The sequence below is a fragment of the Euprymna scolopes genome, chromosome 16 (genome assembly GCF_053919585.1).
Source record: "Euprymna scolopes isolate OS-2025 chromosome 16, ASM5391958v1, whole genome shotgun sequence".
In the NCBI taxonomy this organism is placed as follows: Eukaryota; Metazoa; Mollusca; class Cephalopoda; order Sepiida; family Sepiolidae; genus Euprymna; species Euprymna scolopes.
Genome location: NC_136497.1, coordinates 85713978 through 85730900, shown reverse-complemented (window position 1 = coordinate 85730900; position 16923 = coordinate 85713978). Strand labels below are relative to the sequence as shown.

At 34.2% G+C, this 16923-nt stretch overlaps 1 pseudogene; it reads right to left on the bottom strand.

The window, feature by feature from the left end:
• Positions 1–13427: 13427 nt before the first annotated feature.
• LOC145296346 (5S ribosomal RNA) lies at positions 13428–13544 on the bottom strand (annotated as a pseudogene).
• Positions 13545–16923: the final 3379 nt, after the last annotated feature.

The window sequence follows — 16923 nt, the reverse complement described above, 5'->3', positions numbered from 1 at the left end:
AGAAATAAATATTCCTAAATTTTGTCATAAAGAAATAAATATTCCTAAATTTTGTCATAAAGAAATAAATATTCCTAAATTTTAATTTTGTGTTTATTATGTAACAGTTCAATTGAATATTTCCTGTTAAAATTTCTAAAGAATTCATGTACTGATAAGATTGATATTATTGTCAATTTTTCTACCTTGGTGTGAAAGTGATAATTAGAAATTTTCTGAAATATATGTACACAAGGATTAATATTGCTAATGTTGAATTTTTCAGAGCATGATTACAAAATATTATATCATAAATATTGTATTTGATTGAAGTATATATATACAGGGTGTCCAAAAAGTCACTGAAGGGTTTTAAGCTGAAATAGATTCTTTTTGTAATTTTAACAAATCTGATAAAGACATTGGGAATTTTTAAAAAATGCAAAATTCAAACAATTTTATATATGAAAGGTAATGTCTTTTAAATGTTGCCCATTTTCAGCTTTCGCACATTGTGCTCTTTCCAAAACATTATTTATGGTAGATTGCAGAATACCTGAATTGCAATTTAACTCCCTTATTTCGTTCCTGATGTTTTCCTTCAAGTCTTGCAGGGTTTGTGGTTTGTTAACATAGCGTCTTTCTTTAAGATATCCCCACAAGAAAAGCTCGGGGCTAGTCAAGTCTGTTTTGAAAAGAGCACAAATATGCGAACTAATAATTGTTTGAATTTTGCATTTTTTTTTCTGTTAATAAAGTGTCTCAGTCTTAATCAGATTGTGTTAAAATTACAAAAAGATATCACCAAAAATAAAGAATCCATTTAAGTTCAAACCTCTTCAGTGACTTTTTAGACACCCTGTATATATATATATATATATATATATATATATATATATATATACTAGCATAGAATTATATATAGCACTGCCCGGTCGTAAAATATGCTTAATATATGATTTATGTGGATTTAATATTTATTAATAAAGAACCAATTCTGCATATGTTTTATATTGTACTTAATATATAGTAGTGGTTTCGAAAATATACATTTAATTTAGGTGACTTCGGCTAGAATTAGAAGAAAAAACTTTTGTATATCCACATGCGTAACAAAACTTTACAAATTAACCGACTTAAACGTAAAATGTGTACTTGTTTATGCGTAAAGGATGCACATTAGTTATACTTAAGCCTGCCAAGTTCTAATTTTTCAATTTTAACCGCTTAGTAGCTTTTATTCCAAACTAAATTACATTTGTTCCACCGATTCGAATTTCCTATATATCAAGTTTCAAGTCTGTAGGCTCGAAATTGACAGAGTTGTTTGATAGAGAGCATTTCGCATACAGTTAGACAAAGTTATCTCTACTTTCACATAAAAATCACTTTGTGTGTGTGTGAGAGAATTCCATCCTCATAATCTCAGCCGTTTCGTAACTTATCTTTTGCAAATTTCACACAAAAATAATTTATACGTCTGGCAGTGTTCTTTGGTATTTTTGGGGGGATAGAAATTCATTCGATAAGCACCGAAAATCGAAAAAAATCTAATCTAAAAATAGCATTTCTCTCTTATAGATAAAAACTAAGAATTTTTACCGGGGAATAGTTTTTGAACGGCATTATCATTATTTGTTTTTTATTGTTTGCTAAGTAGTCCACCAGGTAAATTATTCCTCGTAATACATAATAATCAATAGAGAATTGATTCTATAATAATGCATACGTATTCTACATGAATTAAAATACCATGTTTAAGCGTACTGTACGGCCGGGTAACGCCGGCTGCCAGCTAGTTATAATATATATATATATATATATATATATATAATTGCGATAATGACAGCTTATTAAAACCATTTTCAGTAATTCTCTTAAATACTTGAGAGAGAGGGACATTTATATTTTAGGAACATATATATTTATTCATAGATAAAATATAAAAAATGTATACTGTAGTTGGATTTTTTATTTTTACCGCTGAGCTACGAGGTCTTGTTTGAAATATTTGTCGTTTTTATCGCTTATAGATGTTTAGTTATTTTTGTTGTTGTGTTTAGTGTTTTTTTGGCGATAATGATAGCTTATAAAAGGCATATATGGTGATTTATTTCCCAAGTGCTTGAGGGAAAGCTACATCATTGTCGCACTCCCTATATTTTATAAAAGTTTCGACTAGAGTGCTTATGGTTAGGGATTCGACATTTTTACGCAAATATATTAAATAAAGCATTCTAAGTCAAGAAACATTGATCAGGTTTTTAGTTGCAATATTAATCTATTTGTTGTGCAGATAATATTGTTCGTTACGATGTATGTAATTATGCTTTTTTAAAGCAGAATAAAAACCATATATATATATATATATATATATATATATATAAAGTGAACGTATCTCTATATGTTTGGAACAGTCTCTACTAAACTACTCTATCAATTTTTGGTCTACAGACTTAAAACTTGATATAAAAAAATAATGAAAATAGTTCCTAAAGGAGTAAAATTTGAACTTGGCAGGCATAATTCAACTTAAGTCTCTCTTTCGCATGTGCAAGTATACATTTATACGTTTAATTACGTTAATTTTTAAAGTTTTCATATCCATCTGCACTAAGGTCTTATGATAGTGAATAGCGCTAGAGAGCTAATTGTTTTTTGGTTTAGATTCTAGCTTATGGCGTTAAATTATTAATTAATTTTATCCATAATTTTTAAATTATTATTATATATTGAGTACAATATAATAACTTATAGACAATTGGTTCTATAATACAAAATTTGCTTAATAAATGTAAATATCATACTTAAGCTTATTTCATGACTTGACAACGCTGAACGGCCCGCTAATATTCTACAATTATAAATTTAAGAATCAAATTGTAGCTACTCTACTCATCTAGCTGAAAACACTATCAATAATCCCCCCACTCTTTATCTATGCCTAAACCTAAACGTAGATTCCATGAACAAAGCTTCTTTCTTATAACTGCACGCCTGTGGAATTGTCTCCCGTTTTCCTGCTTTCCATCTGACTACAATATGGTTGTCTTCAAGTCCAAAGTAAACAAATTATTGATGAGCCGTTCTACTTGTTTACAAATTTACCAAATTTCCATTACTAACGATTACTATATTGTCCAATTGACTACTGTACACTCTTAACCCTTATCCTCGAGTTGTCTCTGGGCCTTGATAAGTGGTTATGCCTATGTAAAAAAGTAATTAAACAAACAATACAAATAAAAACAAATTTCAACGCTTAAACAAGTTAGAAATGTGAGTTTTATTTAAGATATTTCTATTAAAACGTATTTTGTCATCCACTGTGAATTTTAATCTAAATGATTGTTTAGTTTTATTTTCAATGCATAACCATCATTATTCAAAGCATTAATATTAAAAGCATGTAAAAAACATCAATATACTTTATTAAAACATTAGACTAGGTTAAATATGAAATAATTTTACACAGAAACGACCATCAACAAACCAATTGTAGCGTGTAATAGTGCCCTTTGAAGTGTGATGTCAGCAGATAAATACGACTCTATAAACAGGCCATAATCTATGAAGGATACGGCACGACCGGCCTTAGAAATGTTTAATCACTGATTATATTAGGCCGAAAAGAAAGTTCTTGCGGAATTTTTAATTTTGATTTCATATGATGTACTTAAAATAAGTTTTCCTTATAAAACCTTTACTTTATATATCATTTTAAATGGCATTTTCAGCTATATCTAATCGTTTAAATTACAATCGTTATAAAATCATTGTGTTTTTAGAACGTTGAATGCAAGATAGAAAAAAAGCAAATTAGCACAATTTTCTTATTTCAATTCAAGCTAGACCGAAAAGCTGCTGAAACAACTCGCGATATCAGCGAAGCGTTTGGCCCAGGAACCACTACTGAATGCACTGCACAATGCCGGCAACAAGAATCTTGAAGATAAGCCTATTGGTAAGCGATCGAATGTTGACAACGATCAATTAAGAGCCGTAGTCAAAATCAGTCAACGCACAATCGTTTGAAAACTCACTTCTGAATTAGACGTAACGTATATGACGATTTCCAACCACTTTAGAGTGATTTGAAAAACAAAACAACCTGATAAATGAGTGCTTCATGAATTGAACAGCAACAAAAGAAACTCCGTTATGAAGTGTTCCCTTTTCGACAGGGTTGTGATTTGTGATAAAAAGTAGATTCTTTATGACAACTGATGATGGTCAGCTCAGTGGTTAGACGCCAGCAAAGCTTCATGACACTTCCCGAAGCCAGTGTTGCATCAAAAGGAGGTCATGCTGGCTGTTTGGTTGCTTGCGACTGGGCTCATCCATTATAGGTTTTTTAATGCAAGCAAAAATATTAGGCGGTAAAGTACTGTCAACAAATGGATGAAATCCATCAGAAACTTCGACAACAACACTCAGCATTAGTCAACAGAAAATGTCCAATTCTCCTCCACGACAATGCCCGACTGCACTTTGCTAAACCCACCCTGCAGAAGTTGAACTAATTGACCTACGAAACTCTGCCTCATCCACCATACTCTCCAGACCTCTTACCTACCGACTACCACTTTGTCAAGCCGTTCGACAACTTTCTGCATCAGAGATGCTTCAAAAACCTAAGCGATATCAAACGCACCTTCAGTGGTTTCATCGCCAGCAAAACGCAAGATTTTTACATTACTGGCATGAATACACTTGTTTTGCGTTAGCAAAACGGTATTGATTTTGATGGTGCTTATTTTGATCAATAATTTTTTGTTTGAGCCGAGATATGTTCGTGTGTATTCAAAAGTTAAATACCGCACGAGCTTTCTTGTCAACCTGATAATATTTAATAACTTTAATAAGTGATATGCGGAGGTTCTGGCTGTCTGGTTGGTTGGCTCTGATTTCGAGCCTAAAGCCTTTGATTTCAGATGTTTTGACTTTGACTTAGAAAGTATAGTTTTGTATATGTATGCCATTGCATTTTTTGTACAATACTAAACCCTGCATATATACGAGGTTACTTCAGTAAGTTTGCACACTTTTTTATACAGGTATTTAACATTGTCGTAGACTTTTAAAAAAATCAGTATGTTATTGCTATACGTCTTATGAGATGACTGACCAATTTTTATGATTTTAGGTTCAAATGAACAGCTACAGCAGAAATTTGAATACGCTCTACTCAACCCTGATTGTCAGCACTGATTAATTTCAAAAATGCAATCTGGACGTGAGGAAATCTTCGATATGCTATAAAATTCTGTTTGAAATTTGGAAAATATGCCACAGAAACGTATTGAATGATTTAGACTGCTTTTGGACCGTCTTGCATGAATTGAGCATTAGTTTTTGAGTGGCATAAGAGATTCAAGAAAGGCAGGAAGTCTGTGACGTATGATGAGAGGTGTGGGACGAGAAAACAAGTCAGGACACCAGATTGTTCAAATAAGGAATTTCATGTCGTGTGTCTATAGAACTGTACACACAATTATTCGAACTGAAGATACGGAAGATTTGTGTGAAGTTTTTCCCAAGGGTGCTCAGAAAGGATCAGAAAGAAAGACGTTGTCATGACAGCAGGGAGATGATCGAGTTGATCAATTTAAATCATATAGTTCTTCATACTCTGGTGAACTGCGATGAAAAAGTCACCACAAATTGATTTTTATGCACGACAACGCGCCATCCCACTCAACCAAGGATATGGCATCCTACCTTAAGTCATTAGGCATTAGTAGAGAAAATCTGATGACATGGCCACCTTGTTCTTCAGATAAAAATCCAATGTAGCAGCTATGGTCAATAAAAAAGTGAATTTTTACCGAAGTTATAATTTTAGTGATGTAGCGCTATATGTAACTGAGTGCAGATGTGCGCATGCGCAATGACGTCACCGGTAAAGAAAAAGACTATAAATAAAAGGAAGAAAACGTTTGAGACTTGGATAACGTTCAAGATCACATTAGAAACGTGAGTGCCATTCGAGATCACGTCAAACACGTAGGTGACGTTACAGACGAAATTAGAAGTCATGTATGGCGGAAGAATGAAGAAATGTCGTTGTTACAAAAATAGGAGTTGAAGTTATTTCCTCTTCTTTGTCTACTTTGCGACTGAAGCTACACCGTGTTGGGTAACGTTACATATATTCAACACAGTCACCATTTTGATTGATTCCAAGTATTTTGTGGTTAGACATTTCTTTTCAGCTGATGTAATTCGAATGAGACATAAGTATTATATAGCTTTCATGAAATGACAACCAACTCCTTATTCTGTTTTGCTTGACTTCACCTACAATTCTATCGTTCTCTACAGTCAATGGCCGCCCAGACTTGGTTCCAGCCAAAGATTTCAGCAAATGGCTATTATTTTAACATCCCTGTAATGTTGGCTTAACTCCACAAAGCAAATATTTTCCTTCAAGCCATTGAAAAGAATACTGTCAATAGCTCGAAACGAATTTGGGCGATAATTTAGCTATTTTTTTTCTCCAGTCATTTCCCCATTGTTTGGCAAAAGCTTAGGTTTAATTTTTTTTTTATTTCTCGACAAACGCCACAGAATTGACAAGATTTCAATACGGTTTGTTTTATTATACAGACCTGCTGTTATCAAATCAGGCTTCCTGATCTAAATTGCACTAAACATTAATGTTATTGTTCTTTTTTGTTATTGTTTTTTTGCTGTTATTGTTATTTTTTGTTATTGTTTTTTTTTGTTATTGTTTTTTTTTGTTATTGTTTTTTTTTTTACTTTCCCTATACAAAACTCAATGATGTTCTGCAAAATCAAAATCAAAAACAATTTTCCTATACGAAGCAACCAAATAAAACGCCACAATAAATGTCTGAAGATAAAAAGTGACTTGAAACATGAAAACTTTTACTAAAATTACTGCGTTCGGCAATAAATAACTCAAAATGGTTACAAAAACAAAGATATATTCTACAGAACGTGTCACTGATCACTACACCGTGCATATGTCAGTGTAGATATGTTGCTTGACATATGTGTACTCCAGAAAGCTTAAAATCAAAATTCCTCCCCTTTAGCACGGTCTTGGACCAATCTTTCAGTTGCCAGGAGCTGCGTGCAAGTTTCAGTCCTTATCTGGTCAGCCCATTTCTTGAGTTTTTGAATGGCATCTTTTTAGTATGATTTCTTTTACATAACTGGAAGCTATTAAACGGAAATAAAATGTCCAAACCATGTTAGCCTCTTTTTTTTTTTTTTTTTTTTTTTTTTTTCGAGCAAAGTTGTTGATTGATTTATTTATTTGTGGACTGTTATTCTCATCTTCATAGTTGTTGAACCTGTGACGCAGTGGATAGAGGCATTGAATCTCTATGGTTTCAAGTGAGCATTGTCTAAAGATAACGGTTTCAATCCTATCCAAAGCAGGTCAGAGGATTAATTGGCCAAAAGATGGTGAGATAACAACAACTATGGAAGTTACAGTTAAGAGATTCAGCATTCCTATCCCTAACCACCTGAAAAAGGTCAGAGGAATAGTTGGCCAAAACGTCGTGAAACAACAACTATGATGATGATAACAGTCTACAAATAAATGTATAAATATACAATTTACTCATCTCAAAAGATTCCAATAAAAAATAATATATAATGTTGCGAATGTCTTTTTAACATCTACATTACTTAGTCTATCTCGCAACGTTACTCAAATTATACTTCTTAAATATTTCATTCTAAAGGTAATGTAGCTTTCTCCCAAGCCTATATCAGCTTCTTGACTGAAGTGCATCAAACAGTGATGTTGTTTTTTTTTTTGTTTTTTCCTTTTTCTTTGTAAAACTCAATCATGTTCTACAAAGCCAAAAACAACAATTATGGTCAAGACAGCCAAACTAAACACCATGAATAAATATTTGAAGATATAAAGAAATTGAAACAAAACCTTTCACCAGAATGATTTGATTTTGGCATTAAGTTACCTGAAATGATTTGATGTGCCGTAAAACACCAACTAAAAACAAACGCTGTGGATAAGTATTTGAAGATATAGAACATAAACAAAATCTTTTACCAGAATGATAGCATTTAACATGAAAGAACCAAAATCCCCTCAAATTCTGCCAGTACGGAGTAGGATGATAAAATTGTCACCCTAAAGAAAACAACACTACAGCTTTATTTTAAAGCTTTTATTGAAAAAATCGATTCAGGTAACTTATGTAGTAGAACTGACATCTATTCAATGTAACTATCTTCATCCTCAATCACCACCTCGATATGGGTCCAGAACTGGGAGCATATCTTTTCTACAAGTGTTGGCGGGAGCTCGGCGAATACTGGGCAGATGACGGCGACCAGGCTGGCTTTGGTGTTGTGGGAGGTCATGTTGGTGATGTTCTCGACGTATAACCAAGCGCAGTAGTCCAGCAGGTTCATGCCGGGAGAGAAGGGGGCTAGTGAGAGAAGGGTACAAAGTCGTAGCACTCCTTCTGAAGCCAAGCCTGAGTCACTTTGAAGTTGTGGGCTGGTGCATAGTCCTGCTGCCACACCCAGGGTCTGACAGCGGCCACCTGATTGCACCAGGGGATCACCGCACTCTTCGACACATTTAGATACACTTTGGTGTTGACTTTCAAGCCAACTTCGAACATGTGAGATGACATGATGTGGTCCTCACTTGAAACTACATCAAAGACCATAACCGTGAGTAGTCCGATGTGTTGGGCTGTGCTTCCCAGCGTTAAACCGTCCGAATTTGCATTTTGATGGTGCTGGCAATAGTCCTATTGTTATAATGTGAATCGGTAGAGAGCATGAGTTGTACGGTGGCGCATCTCCAATTAAACATATATTCCCGGAAGAGCGTCACATACTAATTAAGTTTACCTAGTAGTTAAAAATAATTATATCTCTATTACTTTTATTATATAAAAGTCACGTGTGTGTGTGTGTGTCCCTTCCTCCTAGGTTCCAAAACGCCTGAGCCTATTTTGGGCAAATTTCACACAAATATAATTTATATTTCTGTCAGTGTTTTTAAATATATTTTGTACAGAAATTCACCCGATATCGAAAATCGAGAAAATATGACCTTAAAAAGTGTTTCTTCTCTTATAGATAAAATGAATTTTTACAGGCGAATATTTTACGTTACACCAGTTTAATCTTAGGAATATTTTACGTTATACTGGCTATGTAAAAAAATATTTTTTATCTATAAGAAGAGACACTATTTTAAAATCGTCAAGCCCAAATATCAGCTGAGGAGATATTGTAAACAAACACAGACGGAATTTGATGGGCGACATTAGCATTATTATTTTTTTTATTATGTTTTGTTTTTTTTTTTTTGCGAATTAGACCATCGGAAAAAATGCTAACTTCGTTTATTAAATAAAAAGGTTCTCGGAGGTTATTGAGCCGAAACATAGTGCAAATAACATTCAAGATGAGAACATTGGTCCGAATAATACAAGTTTATTGCTTATTTAGATATTATCTTCAGAAGTGAAAACGATTTTGCATTTGTCTTAGTTATCACAGTTAAGGCTCGAAAGTAGAAAAGCTTCAACTTATCAAAGACGGCGATGATGGGCATGGTGCCATCAATATAGCAAATATTAGTCACAAGCGCATTGATATTTGTAATTCATAGTGTTATTCGCAAAGTATTCCCAAAGATAATTCTTAAGATATACCTATAAAGCGTTTTTTAATAACTTTAACATTGATATTAAAACCCTACTTTTTCTATTGGTATTTAGTTGCTTCCGCATGTAATCAAAATGTGACACAAGGTTGTTTTTAATGTAGGAGGCAAAGAAACAGCTCCCTGTAAAGAGGCACTCTGGAAATAGGCAAAAATAAAAATACTAAGAACAAATCAACCAAAGTGTAGCAGCAGAACATATACTACACTGTGATCTTAGCCCGAAGGCCAAATACTTTTCTGCTTAAAAAAACATTAAAACGAACGTCTTAAAGCCATGAATATGCAAGTGACTACATGACGGTTAACTAATTTGCATATTCCTTCGAAAAATGAGCGTTAACTATTCATTTTTATGTTCTGGTTTCATTTCATTATTATGCTGAATTCTATAGTTTCTGCAATCTCTCTCCCTCTCTCTTTCTCTCTCTCTCTCTCTCTCTCTATATATATATATATATATATATATATATATATATATATATATAATGACGTCGGTGTGTGTCTGAAAAGTTTCTAACAAACTTCTCTATTAATATTTGGTCTACAGAGCTGAATTTTGACATTTCCTGATTATCATCAAGCAAGAAACGTAGACTTAAATGTTATTTTGCTCAAACTTAGAAGTTGCGAGGTATTGTCATAATTAACACAGCATTACCTACATGATAACTCTTGCAATGTGCTGGAATATCTAAGCGGTTCCTACAAGTTATCATCACAATGTCTCGGTTTTCTTGAATAAAAGACACCATACATTGATGCTATCCTTTTCTCTACAAAACCACCAAATTGAACATCATGAATAAATATTTGAAGACATAAACAACTTGAAGCATAATTTTTTTCTTCCAAAATTACCAGAGTTGGCATTAAATAACATGATAAAGGGTTGACATGCCGTAAAACAACTAAACTAAATCCAAATGACTCGTCCGAATGATGAAGTATCGGCAACGAGAACCTCTGATATTTCAACTGAATGGGTTCAAAAATAAAACAATCGGTTATTGACATGTTTTTGTCGACTGTTCTAGTTTCGACAAACTGGGCTACGATACGGGATTTAATAGTAGATGCCACAATTCATGATGGCATCAATCGGTCAAAGCAAGTAGCATACCATATAAGTGGTTTTCCGGCTCAATAAACAAAATGTATCATGCCATTGGTTCGGCAGCCACCGTCTTTGTCTAGATTGACTGGCTCGCAAATTGATGCAAGTCCGGCAGAATTATAACACGCTTTACTACATTGTTTAGTGCGAGGTGGCGTGGAAGACAACTAGTGCTTAATCGACAGGAGATGCGCTTTAAAACAACCTTGGTTAACAGTTTGACTTGGTTGCTGTAGTGTCGGCGTGAAAGATACAAACGGAGAATTCCTAACTGAACTCAATCTACATCAAAGATGATTGAGCAATTAGCAAGAGCAAGGTTACGAATATATTTTGAAGTGGCAGAGTTATAAAACGCTATTGTTGAAGTCCCGTTATATTAAGCATCTCTCTTTGCAGACTATTCGTAAAATTTGGTTATATCTATTTCGGGTCATATTTATGCCGTAGTTTGGACTAATGATGAACATGTTACGTGGTGGGTGTTATTAAGATGACGTATATTCTGTATTGTTGTTGTCGTTGTTCGTCTTAGAAGAGTCTAAGTGAGAGATTAGAGTCTTAGAGTGATAGAGACAGTCTTAGGATGTTCATGTTGTAAGAGATGACATATTGGAGACATAAACAGGTATATATAAAATAACAAACAGTTCTTATATATAACGACAGGATACATATAATACACAATGAGAGGAGATTTGATACATAGATAGATAGACCGAAGGTTTGACATTTATACTTTTGACAGTTCTGTATGACGGGAGTGTTTCTATAACCAATGACACACATATTTCGTACCTATTTTTGAGATGATGATTTTCACAAAGTTCATATAATATAAATGGACAATACCTTTTCTGTTGAATCACAACACGAAGACGCAGATACACAAAGATGATGACGTCCTTTATTTCATGACCGGTCCATGATTTCGCTTGAGGAATTCAAAGTTTCTTTACATGGCTCTTTCTTCTCTAACCTCCGCTTCCAAGGTTTGGTGTCAGCATGTCTCTCTAGGCTCTTCTCCCCTCTTTCTCCCAGACTGCATCTAAAAACACTACCTATATTGAGAATTCGTCACGTCATCGCATGATTAAACATGTGCTCATAAAGCACGTTGGATGACATGAGTCACGTTGCCAGACTTGACATGACCCCGAGTTCAGTAACCTATTTTTCAAATAACCTCTTTACAAAATATGTTTACAATTTCAATTGACGATTAAATTCCTCATTTTAATTTTCACAAAAACAAATTTCATTATTACATTCCTTTTCCATATACAGATATGCAAGCTAAACAATTGCAATTCCTTATTTCAATAACATTCTGCATTTATTTTAACTTATGATTGGAATTTTCAATTCCAAATCTAGCTTCGCAAGTTCGAATCCTTGACTATCCTATTTCATATTTACATTTAACTAATTCCCTATTTTTTTTTACTTACATGAAAAGAGGACAGCCCTTCTATCATGTAACAAACAGACGTTATAGCAAAGCTGACACATCTTTATTCTTTGTCGTCTTATGAGTTTGGATTCTTCGTTCTTCACGTGCGAAAGTGGTGGAGATTTCTATTGGGCGATCTTCTATCAATGGCCTGAATATATCCTGACTAAATACATAAATACAGCTGTATAAAATAGATAAGATTTTTCTAACATTATACTCCATATAACTTGTCAAACAACAAGAGACAAAGATATAGGAAGGGAACAGAAAAGAGATAGAGTAAACCATGAGTTGTCTTTCCCTCGAAACCCAACCCTGCGTCCAGTGATTTGCAGACGTCTAGTCGTGCCCTGGTTCCAATTAATTTATTGTATGCCTTAAAGCAGTGTTTCCCAACCTTTTTAAATTGGTGGAACCTTTCCGATATTAATGTTTCTTGCTTTTGTGATGGAGCATCTTGGAATGAGCGAAACGTCGATGCGTTTGATGACATCAGTGCAGACGAAACCATTGCCTGTAGCAGCGTTTTGAAGAGCATTAGTGATAAAGATCTAACCCATACAAAAAATATATTTTAAAATCTTATTTCAAGCAATATTTTTTTTATGATTTTATGATTGATTTACGCTTTTAAAATTGCTTTTCTCAAATTTATGGAGAATTTAAAGGAAATTAGCATTTTTTTCCTAACATTTAGTTAAAATAGTTAACTGGATCATTTTTTTTTTTTTTTTTTTAGTTTATTCAATTTCGATTTGAAATAAACATTAGAGCTGCATTTTCACATATGTACAAAGTCATTATAACCTTTCTTTATTTATCAGTATCTCTTGAAGGGACCTTTACCAAGCTCGCAATGAACCCCAGAGATCTGCGAAACTCTGTCTGGGGAAACCCTGCTATATAATGGTGGCTATAAAAGAAATACACATGCTATTTGACCAGCAATTAAAACTTGTAACCTTAACGCCATAGTTATATACGTTCGAGTGTATCCATTTATACAAGGCTTCCTTCAGTCTTGACAGACTATGGATAGCCACTGTAAGAGTACCTGCGTGTGAAATTTTTGTGGCAAGAGTTGCGCAATCTCCAACCACACCTCTCCTGAGTAAACATTGTTGAATACCAGTGGCAAGTGGAGGTTCAGGACGACTGGAAACAATGCCGAGATAAGCGGAAAGCACATACAGCGCCTAGAATTCCCAAATGGTCACCCATCTGGTATTAGCCAGGCTCAACGTTGCTTAACTTCGGTGATCTGGCGAGAACCGGTGTGTCAACGTGATTGTGCCATTTATAGAAGAGTGCATACTATGTTAATGAGGTTTACAGAGTCAGAAGAGAAAGGTTCAGACGTTTTCGAAGGAATCTGAGTCGAATTTTTTAATCCCGAATAATTAATTAACGATCTGAATATTTGGCAGACTTTAAATAAGGAACAAAAGTCGGGGTTGAATTCGAATATTTAGGAATCGTGCTGATATTGCTGCTTGATTGTTGCATTTGTCTTTTGAAAAATATCACTCACGGAAATGTGAAAAATTTTACTTCCTGCATGTCTTCTCAAAGATGAAAATTATGTTTCGTGTTTTTGTGCTGAAGCATCTCAGAATGAGCGAAACATCGACATGTTCGCTAAATCAATACTGATAAAACAACTGCCTATAGCAGCATTTTGAAGAGCATTGGTGATGAAGATCTAAATGGTTCTTTTTTTTTTTCGGCCTGGCACACAATGCAATGGGAGTCGAATGGCGTGTTACTTTTAAAACATCTAAAATTAAGCTTCTCTCGTTTCACTATCAAAGCTTGGGTACGTATTTTCCCTCGGTTGAAATGAATAGCTCACTCCTTGAGGAAAACCTTTGCACATATGAATGAATCTCACTGTAGACTTGAATTAGAAAATTTGCATCAAATCGGTTGCCAATGTCGCTGGAAGAATAGTCGAATAATTCTATCTGATCCCCGACACAATAAGTCATATATATCTCAACAGAGAGGACTGCTACCAGATTTGGGGAGGTGCCTCTAGGAGCACTCTTCCTGACAGAGTAAAAAGCGACCTAGAAATCTAGTAAGGGATGGTCCATTTTCTTCTCTACAGTTCATCTCTCATTGCTAGTCTTTTTCTACTTCATTGTTAATTTAATGTTTGCTTCCCCAATCACCGATTCCCCCAGGAAAGTATTCAGAGCAAAAACTCATCTTCTAACCCCACTGCAAATATTTCCCTTTCTTCATCTGTGTACTTAAAACCAAACAGAATTTCCATGAACTTTCTATCTGTGGAATTCCGTCGATCATTTTCAGTCCTGTCATGGTGTTATTCGTCGCCCAGCTGAGAATCTCCGTGATCCTCATCCTCGACTGGCTTTTTATCTTCGTGAGAGGTCACTCATTAGTCTATACATCTATAAAAGTGAGAATGTGTATGTGAGGACACTTTTCAACCTATATACTCAACGATTTTTTATCTAAAGACTTGCAATTTGATATATAGGTTATTCAGACATGTGAAAAATTGGTAATTAGGAGGGTCATCGGATTTTTGTCTGTTTTTCAACTATTTAACGAGGATTGAAAACACTTTTTAAAGATCGTAGCAAGCCGGCCTAATGGTTATCGTACTTGACTCACTGTCTTTAGATTTGAGTTTTCGATCTCAGCTCGAATAATTTTTTTTTACTTACAAGAATTGCACTGTTTAAAAAAAACAACAATCACATGCACATGTCTCAGTTTCTTTTTGTTTTTCTACTTAATTTTTTTCAGGAATTTAACGTTACGTTTAATACCGAGTACACCTTCTAGTATATAATAAATTAATAAACATTACTTATGTGTTTAAAAATAAAAAGTTTCTATTTTAGTTTTGACTTATTTTTTCGGATATCCATCGAATTTTCACCTCGACGTGAAACACCATGAATAGCCATATCGAAGATCTACGATACGGCGAAACAGCTGTCTGTGAACGACTAGTATGAGAACGATTATAATTTTCAAGCTCCTAATCAAAGAGCCTACATATATTTTTTAAAACTTATTTGTTTATTGTTGGTCCCCCGACAAAAGGAGGGTGGACCTGTAAATTCACCCTTGTCTGTTCGTCCGTTTGTCTGTCCACACTTGGAATTTTTTAAAATTTTGCACAAACATTAAACATGATATGATTAAAAAAAAAAAAAAAAAAGTAACAAAACGCAATTTCCGGGAAAACTCCTTCCCCCCCCCCTCCTCTAGGGGTACCTTTCGGGTTAAAATGGCTGAAATTGACACTTATCAAAAAAAAAAGAAATGATGGCTTGGATTTTCATAAAACTTTCTGAAAAGTTGTAACTAACTGATTTCTATATAATTTTGTTTGTCTATACTTCGTGATAACTCTTGGATGTGCTCCAGGGGCTCTTTTAGGGCTAATAAAAACATTCCCTTTTTGAGATTATTTTGCCATATTTGTCCAAAATTTTCTGCGTGCGTCTATTTAGCAGTTTTGCATGGTGCTGAACTCAAATTTAAATATGTTTAGGTCTTGAGAACTTTTGGGGGCTAAATAGGGAGAGGGGCAAATGACGAACTTAGTCATTTATTTATTTTTTTTGCATGGTGCAGAACTCAAATTTACGTATGTTGAGGCCTAAAACTGCACTGTGGGTTCATTTTCACCAGGATTTGGCGTCCCCTGGGGACTTTCGGGGCTAAATGGGGGGGTGCAAATGCTGAACTTAGTCACTTTTTATGCCTCGTTCACCGTGCTCTCACGTGAGACTATGCATGCTTCGTTTGTTTTTATATTAATTTATATTAATTTATTATTTATTATTTTTATAAACCTATGTATTTATTTTTTTATTTTGTTTGTCCGCAGGTTCAGGCCAAATCTTTTTTTCGAAGGTTTTAATGTTAGCTTCTCCAATTACTGATTTGCTCAGGAAAGCATTCAGAGTAAGAACTAATCTTCTAATCCCTCTGCAAATAATTTTTCTTCATCTGTGCACTTAAAATCAAACAAAATTTCCATGAACTTTCCGTCTGTGGAATTCCATCATTTTCGGTCCTGTCATGGTATTATTAAATTAACCGTTAAATCTTTTATGACTACGAAAATTTGACATTTCTGAAGGGAAATTACTCTTGAATTTTTCGTTACACCATGAACGCTTGAATATTAAATTTTGCAAGCTAAAAGTAAAATTACACGGTCGCCATTCTCAGAAGAAAAGATGTAAAACAGAGGCTAAGGGGAGTTCAATGTTTCTCGACTATAAGCTAGTCACTTATATAAGATTTGAAACCGGCGGTCCCGTATTTTTTTTCTGGCCTTCATTAAAATTGGAAAACAAATAAATCTTATGCGTTTATATTGAAATTTATTCTTGATAATCGAGCACTTTGCTGGTAGTTCTTTCCCACAAACGGCACACAGTTTATATATATATATATATATATATATATATATATATATATTCGAATGCACTGGGGGGTGTCTTTTGGATAAGAATAAGTTTAATGAATACGTCAACACATGATAACTCGCCACCGATCACACAAAACACACAGATGAAGCCTGAAAATTTGTCTGCCAACAAAAATACACATCTGCCTTACTAAAAAAAGGTTTATTTTTGGTGTCTTTAAAAAATCCACCCAATATTTTTGCTGATGAGGAGACTT